The 17,232-nt window shown below is 43.7% G+C and overlaps 25 non-coding genes across 25 annotated transcripts; all 25 read right to left on the reverse strand.

Moving 5' to 3' along the window:
• Positions 1 to 2,570: 2,570 nt before the first annotated feature.
• On the reverse strand, positions 2,571 to 2,643 carry trnaf-gaa (transfer RNA phenylalanine (anticodon GAA)). The gene has a single exon. It is a non-coding gene; the product is annotated as a tRNA-Phe (tRNA).
• A 1,015-nt stretch (positions 2,644 to 3,658) lies between these two features.
• trnaf-gaa (transfer RNA phenylalanine (anticodon GAA)) lies at positions 3,659 to 3,731 on the reverse strand. The gene has a single exon. It is a non-coding gene; the product is annotated as a tRNA-Phe (tRNA).
• A 515-nt stretch (positions 3,732 to 4,246) lies between these two features.
• trnak-uuu (transfer RNA lysine (anticodon UUU)) lies at positions 4,247 to 4,319 on the reverse strand. Its single transcript has one exon. It is a non-coding gene; the product is annotated as a tRNA-Lys (tRNA).
• A 427-nt stretch (positions 4,320 to 4,746) lies between these two features.
• On the reverse strand, positions 4,747 to 4,819 carry trnaf-gaa (transfer RNA phenylalanine (anticodon GAA)). The gene has a single exon. It is a non-coding gene; the product is annotated as a tRNA-Phe (tRNA).
• Positions 4,820 to 5,334: 515 nt separating this feature from the next.
• On the reverse strand, positions 5,335 to 5,407 carry trnak-uuu (transfer RNA lysine (anticodon UUU)). Its single transcript has one exon. It is a non-coding gene; the product is annotated as a tRNA-Lys (tRNA).
• Positions 5,408 to 5,834: 427 nt separating this feature from the next.
• Positions 5,835 to 5,907, reverse strand: trnaf-gaa (transfer RNA phenylalanine (anticodon GAA)). Its single transcript has one exon. It is a non-coding gene; the product is annotated as a tRNA-Phe (tRNA).
• A 520-nt stretch (positions 5,908 to 6,427) lies between these two features.
• On the reverse strand, positions 6,428 to 6,500 carry trnak-uuu (transfer RNA lysine (anticodon UUU)). The gene has a single exon. It is a non-coding gene; the product is annotated as a tRNA-Lys (tRNA).
• Positions 6,501 to 7,515: 1,015 nt separating this feature from the next.
• Positions 7,516 to 7,588, reverse strand: trnak-uuu (transfer RNA lysine (anticodon UUU)). Its single transcript has one exon. It is a non-coding gene; the product is annotated as a tRNA-Lys (tRNA).
• Positions 7,589 to 8,015: 427 nt separating this feature from the next.
• Positions 8,016 to 8,088, reverse strand: trnaf-gaa (transfer RNA phenylalanine (anticodon GAA)). The gene has a single exon. It is a non-coding gene; the product is annotated as a tRNA-Phe (tRNA).
• Positions 8,089 to 8,608: 520 nt separating this feature from the next.
• trnak-uuu (transfer RNA lysine (anticodon UUU)) lies at positions 8,609 to 8,681 on the reverse strand. The gene has a single exon. It is a non-coding gene; the product is annotated as a tRNA-Lys (tRNA).
• A 427-nt stretch (positions 8,682 to 9,108) lies between these two features.
• On the reverse strand, positions 9,109 to 9,181 carry trnaf-gaa (transfer RNA phenylalanine (anticodon GAA)). The gene has a single exon. It is a non-coding gene; the product is annotated as a tRNA-Phe (tRNA).
• A 515-nt stretch (positions 9,182 to 9,696) lies between these two features.
• trnak-uuu (transfer RNA lysine (anticodon UUU)) lies at positions 9,697 to 9,769 on the reverse strand. The gene has a single exon. It is a non-coding gene; the product is annotated as a tRNA-Lys (tRNA).
• A 427-nt stretch (positions 9,770 to 10,196) lies between these two features.
• On the reverse strand, positions 10,197 to 10,269 carry trnaf-gaa (transfer RNA phenylalanine (anticodon GAA)). Its single transcript has one exon. It is a non-coding gene; the product is annotated as a tRNA-Phe (tRNA).
• A 520-nt stretch (positions 10,270 to 10,789) lies between these two features.
• trnak-uuu (transfer RNA lysine (anticodon UUU)) lies at positions 10,790 to 10,862 on the reverse strand. Its single transcript has one exon. It is a non-coding gene; the product is annotated as a tRNA-Lys (tRNA).
• A 427-nt stretch (positions 10,863 to 11,289) lies between these two features.
• trnaf-gaa (transfer RNA phenylalanine (anticodon GAA)) lies at positions 11,290 to 11,362 on the reverse strand. Its single transcript has one exon. It is a non-coding gene; the product is annotated as a tRNA-Phe (tRNA).
• A 515-nt stretch (positions 11,363 to 11,877) lies between these two features.
• trnak-uuu (transfer RNA lysine (anticodon UUU)) lies at positions 11,878 to 11,950 on the reverse strand. The gene has a single exon. It is a non-coding gene; the product is annotated as a tRNA-Lys (tRNA).
• A 427-nt stretch (positions 11,951 to 12,377) lies between these two features.
• trnaf-gaa (transfer RNA phenylalanine (anticodon GAA)) lies at positions 12,378 to 12,450 on the reverse strand. The gene has a single exon. It is a non-coding gene; the product is annotated as a tRNA-Phe (tRNA).
• A 520-nt stretch (positions 12,451 to 12,970) lies between these two features.
• trnak-uuu (transfer RNA lysine (anticodon UUU)) lies at positions 12,971 to 13,043 on the reverse strand. The gene has a single exon. It is a non-coding gene; the product is annotated as a tRNA-Lys (tRNA).
• A 427-nt stretch (positions 13,044 to 13,470) lies between these two features.
• Positions 13,471 to 13,543, reverse strand: trnaf-gaa (transfer RNA phenylalanine (anticodon GAA)). Its single transcript has one exon. It is a non-coding gene; the product is annotated as a tRNA-Phe (tRNA).
• A 520-nt stretch (positions 13,544 to 14,063) lies between these two features.
• Positions 14,064 to 14,136, reverse strand: trnak-uuu (transfer RNA lysine (anticodon UUU)). The gene has a single exon. It is a non-coding gene; the product is annotated as a tRNA-Lys (tRNA).
• Positions 14,137 to 14,563: 427 nt separating this feature from the next.
• Positions 14,564 to 14,636, reverse strand: trnaf-gaa (transfer RNA phenylalanine (anticodon GAA)). The gene has a single exon. It is a non-coding gene; the product is annotated as a tRNA-Phe (tRNA).
• A 515-nt stretch (positions 14,637 to 15,151) lies between these two features.
• trnak-uuu (transfer RNA lysine (anticodon UUU)) lies at positions 15,152 to 15,224 on the reverse strand. Its single transcript has one exon. It is a non-coding gene; the product is annotated as a tRNA-Lys (tRNA).
• A 427-nt stretch (positions 15,225 to 15,651) lies between these two features.
• Positions 15,652 to 15,724, reverse strand: trnaf-gaa (transfer RNA phenylalanine (anticodon GAA)). Its single transcript has one exon. It is a non-coding gene; the product is annotated as a tRNA-Phe (tRNA).
• A 520-nt stretch (positions 15,725 to 16,244) lies between these two features.
• On the reverse strand, positions 16,245 to 16,317 carry trnak-uuu (transfer RNA lysine (anticodon UUU)). Its single transcript has one exon. It is a non-coding gene; the product is annotated as a tRNA-Lys (tRNA).
• A 427-nt stretch (positions 16,318 to 16,744) lies between these two features.
• On the reverse strand, positions 16,745 to 16,817 carry trnaf-gaa (transfer RNA phenylalanine (anticodon GAA)). Its single transcript has one exon. It is a non-coding gene; the product is annotated as a tRNA-Phe (tRNA).
• Positions 16,818 to 17,232: the final 415 nt, after the last annotated feature.

Raw genomic sequence — 17,232 nt, forward strand, 5'->3', positions numbered from 1 at the left:
AACTATCACGCGTATTTACATTTCACAAGGAAAATGCGCACTTTAATAAAACCAGAAATCATAGAAATTTCTTTTCATATCGATATCGATACGTGACAATAAATTATAATAACCCATTTAGCCTGGTGACTAACCTTTAGTTGACTACATTTAGCATTTAAATAAAAAAATAAATAAAAGAATTTTCCCTGCAAACTTACAGTAAATACATAAACTTTTACAGTACTAAATTATTTTAAAGAATTAAATTACAAAATCGGATCATACTATCTGGTAACTACTTTATTTGATGAAAGCATGAGTTTGCGGTGAGCACGTGAAGGCAACATTAAAGAGGTCGTGGCTTATTGCTTCCGCATGCCTACCATTATTAAAAGCAATTAAAAGCAACGCACACTTCGCACACCTTAGTCAATAATCATTAAAGAGTTAACTACTCAAATCAGTCTTATTCACCTTTTATTTATTTCATTTCTATTTGCAAGCTACAGTAGACATGCAAGGAGCAGGCCCAAGCCCGTGATCAGCATGTGGCTTATGAGAACAAAAAGTCATCCCTATCCACACGTCATCAACAAATACTAACCACCAACAACTGAAAAAATAGGAGTAGCGAAACTTTATTCATTCAAACTGTTAAAGAGAGTATATATGTGTGTGTATGCAAGTATAGCAGATTTATATGAAACATTTAGAACAAATCAATCTTTAAGTGCTTCCTTAAACTGTAAAAACTGAATGCAGTCTGAAGACAACAGTGAAAGAACTGAGTTTTTGTGTCAGTCACTGAGTTGTAGTATGTGGTTTAAGAGAGCAGGTGCTAATTCCCTAAAATGCTTTATTAATGGATTCATATCATACAAAACTAATGCAAAAACAATTCTGCAACAACACAACATTGGCCAACACGAGTTAAGTTTATGAGAGAGTTTACTGAGTTTACTTTTGAAGGATAACAGCATTACAAATTTACATTACAAAGTGATCAAAACGCATAATGATATGTGTTTTGGGGTAATCAAAGGCCACAGGAAGGAAACAATAGCCTAGCAACAGAAATGATCCCTTTACAGTTGTGTTCAGAAGTTTACATACACTCATCATGGGCATAAATGTCTTGGTAATTTTGTTCTTTCTCCAGGGTGAAATGATTGCACGGAATACATCTTTATTGATTTTAAGACAACTAGAACTGGGTGCATATGTTTGATTTGTTTTTTTTTCTCTAATCTACACAGGGTTAAAAGTATGCATGCAGCCTGGAAGATGTCTGGAAGATGACCCAAACTGTTACGGTCTGGGTGAGTCACAGTATTTTCTCCAGCAGCAGCTCTCCTCCTCTGGGTAGAGACTTGTTGCTCCTCCCTGGCTGCCCACCTTTGGGCAATTATTCCACCAGTATATACACAGCAAATTCAAAAGTGTTAAATATTTTGGTGTTAGTAGTCTTCTTGCAAAAGTAGAGTTAATTTTACTCTAAGCAGAGTCACATTCTTTTAATGTAACTCTGAGGTGTAAAATGATAGTAGCTAAAATCGAGTGTTAAAAATGAGTGTTTCTATTTCAAATCTGGGGGTGTTACAATGGAAACATTAACTCTTGACCTCTTAACGCTAAACTCCTAGAGTATGGAAGAAATATAGTATCATCAGAATTCAAGTATTTTTAGACATTGAATTTATGACACTGAATTTTTATCCTCCAAATTTCCCTGCAAAAATATTCACCTGCAAAAATTCACCTGCAAAAAATTCACCTGCAAAAATTCACCTGCAAAAAATTCACCTGCCAAAAATTCACCTGCCAAAAATTCACCTGCAAAAATTCACCTGAAAAAAATTCACCTGCAAAAAATTCACCTGCAAAAAATTCACCTGCAAAAATTCACCTGCAAAAATTCAACTGCAAAAGTGATGAACTTTAATGACCCAAGCCAGAGCAATCAGACAAGACAAAGGCAGACCAGACAGTGAAGAAAACAAGGCAAACATTAGAAATATTAAAACGGAAATATAGGATTAATATAACATACAATTGGGGAAAATGTAAGGAACACAATGTAAATGATATTGTAAAGATATCAGATTAAAAGTCTGATGCTAAGATTAAAAGTCTGATGCTCTTCCATCTGAGCTACCCAGGCAACAAGAGTCACGTGTTTGTCCTCTGGGACACATATTGTCTTTCTTTTCTGTAAAAACGTGATCTCTTATCCTCTCATTTTACTGTAGGTACTGGTGAGGATTTGCAGTTAGATATTATTAAATGGTCATTTCAGACAAGAGCCAAGGGAAGGATTTGATTCTAGGGGAAACATCGCTAGGCTGTATTATGACGTGTGATCACCCAACCTACCAAGCCCTAGGTAAGTCAATGGTATAATGGGTGAGGCCTGGGAGCTTCTGAAGGAGGACCTTCTTCAAATTCCACCTCCACTTGATGGACGTTTGCAAGCTGCACCATCTGTGTTTGTTTTCTCATTTGATGGCAATGATCCACGTAGTTGTAGGCCGTATAATGAAGTCCTACCAACAAAACTACCAAGCCCTAGATGGTGACCAAAATAGCTTTGCCGAAACCCAGGATCGAACTAGGGTCCTTTAGATCTTCAGTCTAACGCTCTCCCAGCTGAGCTATTTCGGCACGTTTTGCAATGGAAAGTGCTCAAAAATTGCATTCTAATCACCAGTCAGGTCTACAGCTGGCCAAACTGCACTACAGCTGCCATTCTGAGACACTGGATCAATGTGAAGTGAACTTTTAAGCTTTGGATTTAACAGTGAACTGTGATGAACTTTGCTCTCTTAAATGTTGTCCCACCCAAAGTAAGACAGAAAAAAAGTGAAAGTGTAACGTGTCGAGAAACCCAGGGCGGATTTGGTGAGATTGGCATGTCTTAGACACCGGGTTTCGCAAAGGAGCTGAGCTGAGAACCAACTGGCGGTGAGTTGGACCGAGGGGCAGGAAAAGATTCTTTACAGAGCTTGTACGGTGGGATTATCTGAAAGAGGCCTCTGTCCCTGATATCCACAAATCCCATATCGTCATCCCACCTGCAGTCTATGGACTTTGCTAAAGATGACAATGAGGTCACAGAACTATCAAGAACAACTGAGCTTGTTAGGTAAAGCCATGGAAGGGCAAGGATCCAAAGGAGACACCTGGACAGGGACTTGAACCCTGGACCCTCAGATTAAAAGGCTGATGCTCTTCCATCTGAGCTACCCAGGCAACAAGAGTCACGTGTTTGTCCTCTGGGACACATATTGTCTTTCTTTTCTGTAAATACGTGATCTCTTATCCTCTCATTTTACTGTAGGTACTGGTGAGGATTTGCAGTTAGATATTATTAAATGGTCATTTCAGACAAGAGCCAAGGGAAGGATTTGATTCTAGGGGAAACATCGCTAGGCTGTATTATGACGTGTGATCACCCAACCTACCAAGCCCTAGGTAAGTCAATGGTATAATGGGTGAGGCCTGGGAGCTTCTGAAGGAGGACCTTCTTCAAATTCCACCTCCACTTGATGGACGTTTGCAAGCTGCACCATCTGTGTTTGTTTTCTCATTTGATGGCAATGATCCACGTAGTTGTAGGCCGTATAATGAAGTCCTACCAACAAACCTACCAAGCCCTAGATGGTGACCAAAATAGCTTTGCCGAAACCCAGGATCGAACTAGGGTCCTTTAGATCTTCAGTCTAACGCTCTCCCAGCTGAGCTATTTCGGCACGTTTTGCAATGGAAAGTGCTCAAAAATTGCATTCTAATCACCAGTCAGGTCTACAGCTGGCCAAACTGCACTACAGCTGCCATTCTGAGACACTGGATCAATGTGAAGTGAACTTTTAAGCTTTGGATTTAACAGTGAACTGTGATGAACTTTGCTCTCTTAAATGTTGTCCCACCCAAAGTAAGACAGAAAAAAAGTGAAAGTGTAACGTGTCGAGAAACCCAGGGCGGATTTGGTGAGATTGGCATGTCTTAGACACCGGGTTTCGCAAAGGAGCTGAGCTGAGAACCAACTGGCGGTGAGTTGGACCGAGGGGCAGGAAAAGATTCTTTACAGAGCTTGTACGGTGGGATTATCTGAAAGAGGCCTCTGTCCCTGATATCCACAAATCCCATATCGTCATCCCACCTGCAGTCTATGGACTTTGCTAAAGATGACAATGAGGTCACAGAACTATCAAGAACAACTGAGCTTGTTAGGTAAAGCCATGGAAGGGCAAGGATCCAAAGGAGACACCTGGACAGGGACTTGAACCCTGGACCATCAGATTAAAAGTCTGATGCTCTTCCATCTGAGCTACCCAGGTAACAAGAGTCACGTGTTTGTCCTCTGGGACACATATTGTCTTTCTTTTCTGTAAATACGTGATCTCTTATCCTCTTATTTTACTGTAGGTACTGGTGAGGATTTGCAGTTAGATATTATTAAATGGTCATTTCAGACAAGAGCCAAGGGAAGGATTTGATTCTAGGGGAAACATCGCTAGGCTGTATTATGACGTGTGATCACCCAACCTACCAAGCCCTAGGTAAGTCAATGGTATAATGGGTGAGGCCTGGGAGCTTCTGAAGGAGGACCTTCTTCAAATTCCACCTCCACTTGATGGATGTTTGCAAGCTGCACCATCTGTGTTTGTTTTCTCATTTGATGGCAATGATCCACGTAGTTGTAGGCCGTATAATGAAGTCCTACCAACAAAACTACCAAGCCCTAGATGGTGACCAAAATAGCTTTGCCGAAACCCAGGATCGAACTAGGGTCCTTTAGATCTTCAGTCTAACGCTCTCCCAGCTGAGCTATTTCGGCACGTTTTGCAATGGAAAGTGCTCAAAAATTGCATTTTAATCACCAGTCAGGTCTACAGCTGGCCAAACTGCACTACAGCTGCCATTCTGAGACACTGGATCAATGTGAAGTGAACTTTTAAGCTTTGGATTTAACAGTGAACTGTGATGAACTTTGCTCTCTTAAATGTTGTCCCACCCAAAGTAAGACAGAAAAAAAGTGAAAGTGTAACGTGTCGAGAAACCCAGGGCGGATTTGGTGAGATTGGCATGTCTTAGACACCGGGTTTCGCAAAGGAGCTGAGCTGAGAACCAACTGGCGGTGAGTTGGACCGAGGGGCAGGAAAAGATTCTTTACAGAGCTTGTACGGTGGGATTATCTGAAAGAGGCCTCTGTCCCTGATATCCACAAATCCCATATCGTCATCCCACCTGCAGTCTATGGACTTTGCTAAAGATGACAATGAGGTCACAGAACTATCAAGAACAACTGAGCTTGTTAGGTAAAGCCATGGAAGGGCAAGGATCCAAAGGAGACACCTGGACAGGGACTTGAACCCTGGACCCTCAGATTAAAAGTCTGATGCTCTTCCATCTGAGCTACCCAGGTAACAAGAGTCACGTGTTTGTCCTCTGGGACACATATTGTCTTTCTTTTCTGTAAAAACGTGATCTCTTATCCTCTTATTTTACTGTAGGTACTGGTGAGGATTTGCAGTTAGATATTATTAAATGGTCATTTCAGACAAGAGCCAAGGGAAGGATTTGATTCTAGGGGAAACATCGCTAGGCTGTATTATGACGTGTGATCACCCAACCTACCAAGCCCTAGGTAAGTCAATGGTATAATGGGTGAGGCCTGGGAGCTTCTGAAGGAGGACCTTCTTCAAATTCCACCTCCACTTGATGGATGTTTGCAAGCTGCACCATCTGTGTTTGTTTTCTCATTTGATGGCAATGATCCACGTAGTTGTAGGCCGTATAATGAAGTCCTACCAACAAAACTACCAAGCCCTAGATGGTGACCAAAATAGCTTTGCCGAAACCCAGGATCGAACTAGGGTCCTTTAGATCTTCAGTCTAACGCTCTCCCAGCTGAGCTATTTCGGCACGTTTTGCAATGGAAAGTGCTCAAAAATTGCATTCTAATCACCAGTCAGGTCTACAGCTGGCCAAACTGCACTACAGCTGCCATTCTGAGATACTGGATCAATGTGAAGTGAACTTTTAAGCTTTGGATTTAACAGTGAACTGTGATGAACTTTGCTCTCTTAAAGAGCAAAGTTGCTCTCTTAAAGTAAGACAGAAAAAAAGTGAAAGTGTAACGTGTCGAGAAACCCAGGGCGGATTTGGTGAGATTGGCATGTCTTAGACACCGGGTTTCGCAAAGGAGCTGAGCTGAGAACCAACTGGCGGTGAGTTGGACCGAGGGGCAGGAAAAGATTCTTTACAGAGCTTGTACGGTGGGATTATCTGAAAGAGGCCTCTGTCCCTGATATCCACAAATCCCATATCGTCATCCCACCTGCAGTCTATGGACTTTGCTAAAGATGACAATGAGGTCACAGAACTATCAAGAACAACTGAGCTTGTTAGGTAAAGCCATGGAAGGGCAAGGATCCAAAGGAGACACCTGGACAGGGACTTGAACCCTGGACCCTCAGATTAAAAGTCTGATGCTCTTCCATCTGAGCTACCCAGGTAACAAGAGTCACGTGTTTGTCCTCTGGGACACATATTGTCTTTCTTTTCTGTAAAAACGTGATCTCTTATCCTCTTATTTTACTGTAGGTACTGGTGAGGATTTGCAGTTAGATATTATTAAATGGTCATTTCAGACAAGAGCCAAGGGAAGGATTTGATTCTAGGGGAAACATCGCTAGGCTGTATTATGACGTGTGATCACCCAACCTACCAAGCCCTAGGTAAGTCAATGGTATAATGGGTGAGGCCTGGGAGCTTCTGAAGGAGGACCTTCTTCAAATTCCACCTCCACTTGATGGATGTTTGCAAGCTGCACCATCTGTGTTTGTTTTCTCATTTGATGGCAATGATCCACGTAGTTGTAGGCCGTATAATGAAGTCCTACCAACAAAACTACCAAGCCCTAGATGGTGACCAAAATAGCTTTGCCGAAACCCAGGATCGAACTAGGGTCCTTTAGATCTTCAGTCTAACGCTCTCCCAGCTGAGCTATTTCAGCACGTTTTGCAATGGAAAGTGCTCAAAAATTGCATTCTAATCACCAGTCAGGTCTACAGCTGGCCAAACTGCACTACAGCTGCCATTCTGAGACACTGGATCAATATGAAGTGAACTTTTAAGCTTTGGATTTAACAGTGAACTGTGATGAACTTTGCTCTCTTAAATGTTGTCCCACCCAAAGTAAGACAGAAAAAAAGTGAAAGTGTAACGTGTCGAGAAACCCAGGGCGGATTTGGTGAGATTGGCATGTCTTAGACACCGGGTTTCGCAAAGGAGCTGAGCTGAGAACCAACTGGCGGTGAGTTGGACCGAGGGGCAGGAAAAGATTCTTTACAGAGCTTGTACGGTGGGATTATCTGAAAGAGGCCTCTGTCCCTGATATCCACAAATCCCATATCGTCATCCCACCTGCAGTCTATGGACTTTGCTAAAGATGACAATGAGGTCACAGAACTATCAAGAACAACTGAGCTTGTTAGGTAAAGCCATGGAATGGCAAGGATCCAAAGGAGACACCTGGACAGGGACTTGAACCCTGGACCCTCAGATTAAAAGTCTGATGCTCTTCCATCTGAGCTACCCAGGTAACAAGAGTCATGTGTTTGTCCTCTGGGACACATATTGTCTTTCTTTTCTGTAAAAACGTGATCTCTTATCCTCTCATTTTACTGTAGGTACTGGTGAGGATTTGCAGTTAGATATTATTAAATGGTCATTTCAGACAAGAGCCAAGGGAAGGATTTGATTCTAGGGGAAACATCGCTAGGCTGTATTATGACGTGTGATCACCCAACCTACCAAGCCCTAGGTAAGTCAATGGTATAATGGGTGAGGCCTGGGAGCTTCTGAAGGAGGACCTTCTTCAAATTCCACCTCCACTTGATGGACGTTTGCAAGCTGCACCATCTGTGTTTGTTTTCTCATTTGATGGCAATGATCCACGTAGTTGTAGGCCGTATAATGAAGTCCTACCAACAAAACTACCAAGCCCTAGATGGTGACCAAAATAGCTTTGCCGAAACCCAGGATCGAACTAGGGTCCTTTAGATCTTCAGTCTAACGCTCTCCCAGCTGAGCTATTTCGGCACGTTTTGCAATGGAAAGTGCTCAAAAATTGCATTCTAATCACCAGTCAGGTCTACAGCTGGCCAAACTGCACTACAGCTGCCATTCTGAGACACTGGATCAATGTGAAGTGAACTTTTAAGCTTTGGATTTAACAGTGAACTGTGATGAACTTTGCTCTCTTAAAGAGCAAAGTTGCTCTCTTAAAGTAAGACAGAAAAAAAGTGAAAGTGTAACGTGTCGAGAAACCCAGGGCGGATTTGGTGAGATTGGCATGTCTTAGACACCGGGTTTCGCAAAGGAGCTGAGCTGAGAACCAACTGGCGGTGAGTTGGACCGAGGGGCAGGAAAAGATTCTTTACAGAGCTTGTACGGTGGGATTATCTGAAAGAGGCCTCTGTCCCTGATATCCACAAATCCCATATCGTCATCCCACCTGCAGTCTATGGACTTTGCTAAAGATGACAATGAGGTCACAGAACTATCAAGAACAACTGAGCTTGTTAGGTAAAGCCATGGAAGGGCAAGGATCCAAAGGAGACACCTGGACAGGGACTTGAACCCTGGACCCTCAGATTAAAAGTCTGATGCTCTTCCATCTGAGCTACCCAGGTAACAAGAGTCACGTGTTTGTCCTCTGGGACACATATTGTCTTTCTTTTCTGTAAAAACGTGATCTCTTATCCTCTTATTTTACTGTAGGTACTGGTGAGGATTTGCAGTTAGATATTATTAAATGGTCATTTCAGACAAGAGCCAAGGGAAGGATTTGATTCTAGGGGAAACATCGCTAGGCTGTATTATGACGTGTGATCACCCAACCTACCAAGCCCTAGGTAAGTCAATGGTATAATGGGTGAGGCCTGGGAGCTTCTGAAGGAGGACCTTCTTCAAATTCCACCTCCACTTGATGGATGTTTGCAAGCTGCACCATCTGTGTTTGTTTTCTCATTTGATGGCAATGATCCACGTAGTTGTAGGCCGTATAATGAAGTCCTACCAACAAAACTACCAAGCCCTAGATGGTGACCAAAATAGCTTTGCCGAAACCCAGGATCGAACTAGGGTCCTTTAGATCTTCAGTCTAACGCTCTCCCAGCTGAGCTATTTCGGCACGTTTTGCAATGGAAAGTGCTCAAAAATTGCATTCTAATCACCAGTCAGGTCTACAGCTGGCCAAACTGCACTACAGCTGCCATTCTGAGACACTGGATCAATGTGAAGTGAACTTTTAAGCTTTGGATTTAACAGTGAACTGTGATGAACTTTGCTCTCTTAAATGTTGTCCCACCCAAAGTAAGACAGAAAAAAAGTGAAAGTGTAACGTGTCGAGAAACCCAGGGCGGATTTGGTGAGATTGGCATGTCTTAGACACCGGGTTTCGCAAAGGAGCTGAGCTGAGAACCAACTGGCGGTGAGTTGGACCGAGGGGCAGGAAAAGATTCTTTACAGAGCTTGTACGGTGGGATTATCTGAAAGAGGCCTCTGTCCCTGATATCCACAAATCCCATATCGTCATCCCACCTGCAGTCTATGGACTTTGCTAAAGATGACAATGAGGTCACAGAACTATCAAGAACAACTGAGCTTGTTAGGTAAAGCCATGGAAGGGCAAGGATCCAAAGGAGACACCTGGACAGGGACTTGAACCCTGGACCCTCAGATTAAAAGTCTGATGCTCTTCCATCTGAGCTACCCAGGTAACAAGAGTCACGTGTTTGTCCTCTGGGACACATATTGTCTTTCTTTTCTGTAAAAACGTGATCTCTTATCCTCTTATTTTACTGTAGGTACTGGTGAGGATTTGCAGTTAGATATTATTAAATGGTCATTTCAGACAAGAGCCAAGGGAAGGATTTGATTCTAGGGGAAACATCGCTAGGCTGTATTATGACGTGTGATCACCCAACCTACCAAGCCCTAGGTAAGTCAATGGTATAATGGGTGAGGCCTGGGAGCTTCTGAAGGAGGACCTTCTTCAAATTCCACCTCCACTTGATGGATGTTTGCAAGCTGCACCATCTGTGTTTGTTTTCTCATTTGATGGCAATGATCCACGTAGTTGTAGGCCGTATAATGAAGTCCTACCAACAAAACTACCAAGCCCTAGATGGTGACCAAAATAGCTTTGCCGAAACCCAGGATCGAACTAGGGTCCTTTAGATCTTCAGTCTAACGCTCTCCCAGCTGAGCTATTTCGGCACGTTTTGCAATGGAAAGTGCTCAAAAATTGCATTCTAATCACCAGTCAGGTCTACAGCTGGCCAAACTGCACTACAGCTGCCATTCTGAGATACTGGATCAATGTGAAGTGAACTTTTAAGCTTTGGATTTAACAGTGAACTGTGATGAACTTTGCTCTCTTAAAGAGCAAAGTTGCTCTCTTAAAGTAAGACAGAAAAAAAGTGAAAGTGTAACGTGTCGAGAAACCCAGGGCGGATTTGGTGAGATTGGCATGTCTTAGACACCGGGTTTCGCAAAGGAGCTGAGCTGAGAACCAACTGGCGGTGAGTTGGACCGAGGGGCAGGAAAAGATTCTTTACAGAGCTTGTACGGTGGGATTATCTGAAAGAGGCCTCTGTCCCTGATATCCACAAATCCCATATCGTCATCCCACCTGCAGTCTATGGACTTTGCTAAAGATGACAATGAGGTCACAGAACTATCAAGAACAACTGAGCTTGTTAGGTAAAGCCATGGAAGGGCAAGGATCCAACGGAGACACCTGGACAGGGACTTGAACCCTGGACCCTCAGATTAAAAGTCTGATGCTCTTCCATCTGAGCTACCCAGGTAACAAGAGTCACGTGTTTGTCCTCTGGGACACATATTGTCTTTCTTTTCTGTAAAAACGTGATCTCTTATCCTCTTATTTTACTGTAGGTACTGGTGAGGATTTGCAGTTAGATATTATTAAATGGTCATTTCAGACAAGAGCCAAGGGAAGGATTTGATTCTAGGGGAAACATCGCTAGGCTGTATTATGACGTGTGATCACCCAACCTACCAAGCCCTAGGTAAGTCAATGGTATAATGGGTGAGGCCTGGGAGCTTCTGAAGGAGGACCTTCTTCAAATTCCACCTCCACTTGATGGATGTTTGCAAGCTGCACCATCTGTGTTTGTTTTCTCATTTGATGGCAATGATCCACGTAGTTGTAGGCCGTATAATGAAGTCCTACCAACAAAACTACCAAGCCCTAGATGGTGACCAAAATAGCTTTGCCGAAACCCAGGATCGAACTAGGGTCCTTTAGATCTTCAGTCTAACGCTCTCCCAGCTGAGCTATTTCGGCACGTTTTGCAATGGAAAGTGCTCAAAAATTGCATTCTAATCACCAGTCAGGTCTACAGCTGGCCAAACTGCACTACAGCTGCCATTCTGAGACACTGGATCAATGTGAAGTGAACTTTTAAGCTTTGGATTTAACAGTGAACTGTGATGAACTTTGCTCTCTTAAATGTTGTCCCACCCAAAGTAAGACAGAAAAAAAGTGAAAGTGTAACGTGTCGAGAAACCCAGGGCGGATTTGGTGAGATTGGCATGTCTTAGACACCGGGTTTCGCAAAGGAGCTGAGCTGAGAACCAACTGGCGGTGAGTTGGACCGAGGGGCAGGAAAAGATTCTTTACAGAGCTTGTACGGTGGGATTATCTGAAAGAGGCCTCTGTCCCTGATATCCACAAATCCCATATCGTCATCCCACCTGCAGTCTATGGACTTTGCTAAAGATGACAATGAGGTCACAGAACTATCAAGAACAACTGAGCTTGTTAGGTAAAGCCATGGAAGGGCAAGGATCCAAAGGAGACACCTGGACAGGGACTTGAACCCTGGACCCTCAGATTAAAAGTCTGATGCTCTTCCATCTGAGCTACCCAGGTAACAAGAGTCACGTGTTTGTCCTCTGGGACACATATTGTCTTTCTTTTCTGTAAAAACGTGATCTCTTATCCTCTTATTTTACTGTAGGTACTGGTGAGGATTTGCAGTTAGATATTATTAAATGGTCATTTCAGACAAGAGCCAAGGGAAGGATTTGATTCTAGGGGAAACATCGCTAGGCTGTATTATGACGTGTGATCACCCAACCTACCAAGCCCTAGGTAAGTCAATGGTATAATGGGTGAGGCCTGGGAGCTTCTGAAGGAGGACCTTCTTCAAATTCCACCTCCACTTGATGGATGTTTGCAAGCTGCACCATCTGTGTTTGTTTTCTCATTTGATGGCAATGATCCACGTAGTTGTAGGTCGTATAATGAAGTCCTACCAACAAAACTACCAAGCCCTAGATGGTGACCAAAATAGCTTTGCCGAAACCCAGGATCGAACTAGGGTCCTTTAGATCTTCAGTCTAACGCTCTCCCAGCTGAGCTATTTCGGCACGTTTTGCAATGGAAAGTGCTCAAAAATTGCATTCTAATCACCAGTCAGGTCTACAGCTGGCCAAACTGCACTACAGCTGCCATTCTGAGACACTGGATCAATGTGAAGTGAACTTTTAAGCTTTGGATTTAACAGTGAACTGTGATGAACTTTGCTCTCTTAAAGAGCAAAGTTGCTCTCTTAAAGTAAGACAGAAAAAAAGTGAAAGTGTAACGTGTCGAGAAACCCAGGGCGGATTTGGTGAGATTGGCATGTCTTAGACACCGGGTTTCGCAAAGGAGCTGAGCTGAGAACCAACTGGCGGTGAGTTGGACCGAGGGGCAGGAAAAGATTCTTTACAGAGCTTGTACGGTGGGATTATCTGAAAGAGGCCTCTGTCCCTGATATCCACAAATCCCATATCGTCATCCCACCTGCAGTCTATGGACTTTGCTAAAGATGACAATGAGGTCACAGAACTATCAAGAACAACTGAGCTTGTTAGGTAAAGCCATGGAAGGGCAAGGATCCAAAGGAGACACCTGGACAGGGACTTGAACCCTGGACCCTCAGATTAAAAGTCTGATGCTCTTCCATCTGAGCTACCCAGGTAACAAGAGTCACGTGTTTGTCCTCTGGGACACATATTGTCTTTCTTTTCTGTAAAAACGTGATCTCTTATCCTCTTATTTTACTGTAGGTACTGGTGAGGATTTGCAGTTAGATATTATTAAATGGTCATTTCAGACAAGAGCCAAGGGAAGGATTTGATTCTAGGGGAAACATCGCTAGGCTGTATTATGACGTGTGATCACCCAACCTACCAAGCCCTAGGTAAGTCAATGGTATAATGGGTGAGGCCTGGGAGCTTCTGAAGGAGGACCTTCTTCAAATTCCACCTCCACTTGATGGATGTTTGCAAGCTGCACCATCTGTGTTTGTTTTCTCATTTGATGGCAATGATCCACGTAGTTGTAGGCCGTATAATGAAGTCCTACCAACAAAACTACCAAGCCCTAGATGGTGACCAAAATAGCTTTGCCGAAACCCAGGATCGAACTAGGGTCCTTTAGATCTTCAGTCTAACGCTCTCCCAGCTGAGCTATTTCGGCACGTTTTGCAATGGAAAGTGCTCAAAAATTGCATTCTAATCACCAGTCAGGTCTACAGCTGGCCAAACTGCACTACAGCTGCCATTCTGAGACACTGGATCAATGTGAAGTGAACTTTTAAGCTTTGGATTTAACAGTGAACTGTGATGAACTTTGCTCTCTTAAAGAGCAAAGTTGCTCTCTTAAAGTAAGACAGAAAAAAAGTGAAAGTGTAACGTGTCGAGAAACCCAGGGCGGATTTGGTGAGATTGGCATGTCTTAGACACCGGGTTTCGCAAAGGAGCTGAGCTGAGAACCAACTGGCGGTGAGTTGGACCGAGGGGCAGGAAAAGATTCTTTACAGAGCTTGTACGGTGGGATTATCTGAAAGAGGCCTCTGTCCCTGATATCCACAAATCCCATATCGTCATCCCACCTGCAGTCTATGGACTTTGCTAAAGATGACAATGAGGTCACAGAACTATCAAGAACAACTGAGCTTGTTAGGTAAAGCCATGGAAGGGCAAGGATCCAAAGGAGACACCTGGACAGGGACTTGAACCCTGGACCCTCAGATTAAAAGTCTGATGCTCTTCCATCTGAGCTACCCAGGTAACAAGAGTCACGTGTTTGTCCTCTGGGACACATATTGTCTTTCTTTTCTGTAAAAACGTGATCTCTTATCCTCTTATTTTACTGTAGGTACTGGTGAGGATTTGCAGTTAGATATTATTAAATGGTCATTTCAGACAAGAGCCAAGGGAAGGATTTGATTCTAGGGGAAACATCGCTAGGCTGTATTATGACGTGTGATCACCCAACCTACCAAGCCCTAGGTAAGTCAATGGTATAATGGGTGAGGCCTGGGAGCTTCTGAAGGAGGACCTTCTTCAAATTCCACCTCCACTTGATGGATGTTTGCAAGCTGCACCATCTGTGTTTGTTTTCTCATTTGATGGCAATGATCCACGTAGTTGTAGGCCGTATAATGAAGTCCTACCAACAAAACTACCAAGCCCTAGATGGTGACCAAAATAGCTTTGCCGAAACCCAGGATCGAACTAGGGTCCTTTAGATCTTCAGTCTAACGCTCTCCCAGCTGAGCTATTTCGGCACGTTTTGCAATGGAAAGTGCTCAAACATTGCATTCTAATCACCAGTCAGGTCTACAGCTGGCCAAACTGCACTACAGCTGCCATTCTGAGACACTGGATCAATGTGAAGTGAACTTTTAAGCTTTGGATTTAACAGTGAACTGTGATGAACTTTGCTCTCTTAAATGTTGTCCCACCCAAAGTAAGACAGAAAAAAAGTGAAAGTGTAACGTGTCGAGAAACCCAGGGCGGATTTGGTGAGATTGGCATGTCTTAGACACCGGGTTTCGCAAAGGAGCTGAGCTGAGAACCAACTGGCGGTGAGTTGGACCGAGGGGCAGGAAAAGATTCTTTACAGAGCTTGTACGGTGGGATTATCTGAAAGAGGCCTCTGTCCCTGATATCCACAAATCCCATATCGTCATCCCACCTGCAGTCTATGGACTTTGCTAAAGATGACAATGAGGTCACAGAACTATCAAGAACAACTGAGCTTGTTAGGTAAAGCCATGGAATGGCAAGGATCCAAAGGAGACACCTGGACAGGGACTTGAACCCTGGACCCTCAGATTAAAAGTCTGATGCTCTTCCATCTGAGCTACCCAGGTAACAAGAGTCACGTGTTTGTCCTCTGGGACACATATTGTCTTTCTTTTCTGTAAAAACGTGATCTCTTATCCTCTCATTTTACTGTAGGTACTGGTGAGGATTTGCAGTTAGATATTATTAAATGGTCATTTCAGACAAGAGCCAAGGGAAGGATTTGATTCTAGTGGAAACATCGCTAGGCTGTATTATGACGTGTGATCACCCAACCTACAAAGCCCTAGGTAAGTCAATGGTATAATGGGTGAGGCCTGGGAGCTTCTGAAGGAGGACCTTCTTCAAATTCCACCTCCACTTGATGGACGTTTGAAAGCTGCACCATCTGTGTTTGTTTTCTCATTTGATGGCAATGATCCACGTAGTTGTAGGCCGTATAATGAAGTCCTACCAACAAAACTACCAAGCCCTAGATGGTGACCAAAATAGCTTTGCCGAAACCCAGGATCGAACTAGGGTCCTTTAGATCTTCAGTCTAACGCTCTCCCAGCTGAGCTATTTCGGCACGTTTTGCAATGGAAAGTGCTCAAAAATTGCATTCTAATCACCAGTCAGGTCTACAGCTGGCCAAACTGCACTACAGCTGCCATTCTGAGACACTGGATCAATGTGAAGTGAACTTTTAAGCTTTGGATTTAACAGTGAACTGTGATGAACTTTGCTCTCTTAAAGAGCAAAGTTGCTCTCTTAAAGTAAGACAGAAAAAAAGTGAAAGTGTAACGTGTCGAGAAACCCAGGGCGGATTTGGTGAGATTGGCATGTCTTAGACACCGGGTTTCGCAAAGGAGCTGAGCTGAGAACCAACTGGCGGTGAGTTGGACCGAGGGGCAGGAAAAGATTCTTTACAGAGCTTGTACGGTGGGATTATCTGAAAGAGGCCTCTGTCCCTGATATCCACAAATCCCATATCGTCATCCCACCTGCAGTCTATGGACTTTGCTAAAGATGACAATGAGGTCACAGAACTATCAAGAACAACTGAGCTTGTTAGGTAAAGCCATGGAAGGGCAAGGATCCAAAGGAGACACCTGGACAGGGACTTGAACCCTGGACCCTCAGATTAAAAGTCTGATGCTCTTCCATCTGAGCTACCCAGGTAACAAGAGTCACGCGTTTGTCCTCTGGGACACATATTGTCTTTCTTTTCTGTAAAAACGTGATCTCTTATCCTCTTATTTTACTGTAGGTACTGGTGAGGATTTGCAGTTAGATATTATTAAATGGTCATTTCAGACAAGAGCCAAGGGAAGGATTTGATTCTAGGGGAAACATCGCTAGGCTGTATTATGACGTGTGATCACCCAACCTACCAAGCCCTAGGTAAGTCAATGGTATAATGGGTGAGGCCTGGGAGCTTCTGAAGGAGGACCTTCTTCAAATTCCACCTCCACTTGATGGATGTTTGCAAGCTGCACCATCTGTGTTTGTTTTCTCATTTGATGGCAATGATCCACGTAGTTGTAGGCCGTATAATGAAGTCCTACCAACAAAACTACCAAGCCCTAGATGGTGACCAAAATAGCTTTGCCGAAACCCAGGATCGAACTAGGGTCCTTTAGATCTTCAGTCTAACGCTCTCCCAGCTGAGCTATTTCGGCACGTTTTGCAATGGAAAGTGCTCAAAAATTGCATTCTAATCACCAGTCAGGTCTACAGCTGGCCAAACTGCACTACAGCTGCCATTCTGAGACACTGGATCAATGTGAAGTGAACTTTTAAGCTTTGGATTTAACAGTGAACTGTGATGAACTTTGCTCTCTTAAATGTTGTCCCACCCAAAGTAAGACAGAAAAAAAGTGAAAGTGTAACGTGTCGAGAAACCCAGGGCGGATTTGGTGAGATTGGCATGTCTTAGACACCGGGTTTCGCAAAGGAGCTGAGCTGAGAACCAACTGGCGGTGAGTTGGACCGAGGGGCAGGAAAAGATTCTTTACAGAGCTTGTACGGTGGGATTATCTGAAAGAGGCCTCTGTCCCTGATATCCACAAATCCCATATCGTCATCCCACCTGCA

Source organism: Astatotilapia calliptera, chromosome 5, assembly GCF_964374335.1.
Source record: "Astatotilapia calliptera chromosome 5, fAstCal68.1, whole genome shotgun sequence".
Lineage (NCBI taxonomy): Eukaryota > Metazoa > Chordata > Actinopteri > Cichliformes > Cichlidae > Astatotilapia > Astatotilapia calliptera.